Source organism: Cynoglossus semilaevis, chromosome 8 (assembly GCF_000523025.1).
Source record: "Cynoglossus semilaevis isolate Cse_v1.0 chromosome 8, Cse_v1.0, whole genome shotgun sequence".
In the NCBI taxonomy this organism is placed as follows: Eukaryota; Metazoa; Chordata; class Actinopteri; order Pleuronectiformes; family Cynoglossidae; genus Cynoglossus; species Cynoglossus semilaevis.
Window position 1 is genome coordinate 25,784,290 of NC_024314.1, and position 3,290 is coordinate 25,787,579.

At 37.8% G+C, this 3,290-nt stretch overlaps 1 long non-coding RNA gene across 3 annotated transcripts in view; it reads right to left on the reverse strand.

Annotated features, from left to right (window-relative positions):
- Positions 1-3,290, reverse strand: part of LOC103382899 (uncharacterized) — a 46,983-nt gene extending 43,693 nt beyond the window's left edge. Inside the window, exons 1-2 of one of the 3 annotated variants that reach the window (XR_001760397.2) lie at positions 3,194-3,290; positions 1,626-1,747 (exon numbers count right to left, since the gene is read on the reverse strand). This is a non-coding gene — a long non-coding RNA (uncharacterized LOC103382899). Of the gene's footprint in view, positions 1-1,625; positions 2,437-2,780; positions 3,103-3,193 lie in introns of those variants that run through there. The other 2 variants (XR_003050338.1, XR_003050337.1) reach the window with 2 other exon arrangements.

The window sequence follows — 3,290 nt, forward strand, 5'->3', positions numbered from 1 at the left end:
CTTTCTGCACACAGCTCCCCCCCTCCCCTCCGTCTGCCTCTCTCTGCGATATGTCCTGTAAATAATATGGCAAAAACAAATGCACCGCATCACCCCGCTTCCTACACTGTGGCACGTACATGTGAGCAGGCAGGAAACGACCATTAAACTAAATGATCCATGGGCCTCACCGCAGCCCTGACCCGTGTGATTGTGAGCAAACTCAATCAGCGAGGTCAGCGTTAACACGATGTGACTCCCAGAAAAGTTTTCAGCAGTTGATTTGAGCTATTACAGCCTGCTAAAACCGGCTAAGTGGTCACGGTTATATCACTCCGCCTGTGTTTGAGTGTGTGAGTGAGTGAGTGTGTGTGTGAGTTTGAGAGCATAAGAGAGGAAGAGAGAAACAGAATGGGGAGCCATTCCCAGTGTATTTTTCATCCATGCCCAACCCATTATGGGCTCTGAGGGTTTTGAAGGGAACAGAAACTTTCAGGAGTGGAGCACATGTTTGATTCCCGAAACCTCACTACGATAATTCTTCACCTACGAGTTGCTAACAGATCAAATCAAGCGGTGGTGGATCGGAGTGAGAAAACGCCCTTCGCCGATAAGTGAAGATTAAATGAGTGAAGAAATGGAAGAAGACATTCATCCAATCACACAAAAACACAGGAACCTTTTGTGCAACACTCCCTTGTCTACAACGGTCGACTGTAAACAAGTTGAAGTTTACAACATAATACTGTTAGCCTCTGTGTAATAGTACAAATATACAGGTGTGGTGTTTTGTTGAGTTCTGACCTAAATTGTGATATAAGTGAGAAAACTATGCCTGAAGGATTATAACCCAGAGGGATTATAACACACCACCTGTGTTATTTAGGGTTACACTGCAGAGTCACTGGATTTTTAAGTAAAACTATAGTTATTATGGTATAGATGGTAGCCAAACAAACTGGACATAAAAATGTGTCATTAGGCTAAGATTAGCCAAAACAGTCTATACTGTCGTATGGCAGTACAACTAAGTATAGCTACTGGCTATTTGGGAAAATAATTATATTTAAGCACTAATACCGTAACTAATAACAAGACATTGACTGGAAATAGGTAAGTTGCAGGTGAACAGCTAAGGGTTGAGTTCTAAAAAAGTTGAAATAGCAAAAGTATCTCTAAGCAAGTCTAGATGTGAATAAAAGTCACTAAAAGTCACCAAACATTAGCAAAGTGACTTAGTGTTTCCTAATAAATTTGGTTAAAGTTAAACAACACTACAATACAATTACAAAAATATATAAATTTTCCAAAGGCTGGAAAAATGAAAAAAAAAACTTTTTTAACAGAGTGTTGAATGTTTAACTCAAAATGTAAAATTTGGTTGATACATTATATATAAATATCGACTTATGGCTAAAGATTACCATGAGAACAGCAAAAAAAAAAAAGGTATATGGAAATGTAGCAAATATTTTAAAATGAGCCAATATGAAGCTAAAAGTTTAGATACAAAAAGTGAGTAGAACAGCTAACTATTAGCCATAAAATTAATTTTCACTAACCAAACTTAATATGTTCATTTTAAATGAACTCAAATGTTCTACAAACATAATTAACATTGTAAAAAATAAAAGTTAATTCCCTACCTGTTATAATTTGATTTTTATCCATAGGTGAACATTGAACGTTTCCCTTTTCATCTGTGGCGTCTCACTTTGAATTTCAACACACACAGTGAGGACGGACATTCAAACAGCTTCACAAGACTCTGAAACAGAAGAGACAAAAATGACCTTTCAGACTGGTCAGAAAAGTCTTTAAACAACAGCAGCATCTGTGACCACAATTATATTCTACAGCCGTGTCCACTGAAGGAAACTAAAGGAAAACCTGAGGGGGGAGGAAAAAAAAAACAGAAATCAAATGTCACGTTTCACGACGGTTGAAATTTGAAATTTTGAAGGTAGGAAGTGAGATGGTGGAAGTCGACAGGAGAGCAGGGAGTGCTGTCTGTTCAGAGTGGCCTCTCCCACACTGAATCACAGGAGTGAGGAGCCCCCTGGAGGAGCTCAGCATCACTCACTCTGTACCGAAAATCCAAAAATCCACGCTGACACAAAATGGTGCAAAAGTTTTCATTAAAAAATAAAAAAATTTAAATAAAAAAATTTAAAAAACACAAGGCAATACCTGAGGAGACAGGCTATAAACAGATGACGTTTCTAATATCTGTGTCAGACAGTAGTCCCAACGATTTCAGTCCTCGGTGAACTTGTCAGAACATGTTGAACATGAATTAATAACTAAACCTATGATTATCTGATCAACTAAATAATTAATTATACACTCTTCACCGTTCGTTGACTTTTCATGTTCATTTTCACTCCTGGATGAAGGTCCTCAACTTAACCCTAACTGATGAGAACATTTTCTGATTTCTTTGTTCCTTCACGGCAGATAATTTAATAGTTACAGTTCGTCAACAGGGGAAAAATATTTTTGCACGTCGTCATTTTGAAACTTTCAAAATTAAAATGTACATTTTTTTATATATTTGATATTTAACCATTTTTTGGTGTGTTTTACAAGCTGGTGGCAGAGACATAAGTGAGGCGTCGCTTTGTTGCTTTTCGTAGGTTTTGGATCAGTGTGTGTTCAGTCGGAGACACTTCCTTGACACTGTCTTTTCAGACAGTTTCCACGAAGCAGCATTTTACTTTTTTTACGGACTACAACATGCAAGAAAAGTAAACAAACTTTGCCAAAATATTCAGAAATTACACTTTTTTTCTTTTTTTTACCTGCCGTTGATTTCGTTATACACTCTTATGGCAAAGTGCCTCGTCAGCGACACCAGGAAAATCTTTGTCTTTACCAAATTTGGTCAGAGACGCCTGGAGTTATTGTCCACAACCAACAGGAAGGTGCCATTTTGACTATTCTATCCTGTTCTTTGGACATCCCCTAGTGGAGGATTCGGCACAGCAAGTTGCTGTTTGTGCAGTGTAGTTTCAAGACGACAGTGCACAAAATGTTTGCAAAATAATTTATAGTACCTCGCCACTTACGGTTCAACATTTCAAAAATTCAAAACTTACTTTGTAAAGAACTAAGTACTGACCAGAAGGTATTAGTACATTGTAGTATTGTAGAACTAAGTACTGACCAGAAGGTATTAGTGCATTGTAGTACTTTTCTTTATAGGTTACAGTACCTTGATCACAAATGGACCAAAGAGCTCCAACTTTCCTTCTCCATCACCGACAGGCCAAAGTTGTATTCTTTTAAAATACCCGTTGAGTTCCTGGTCC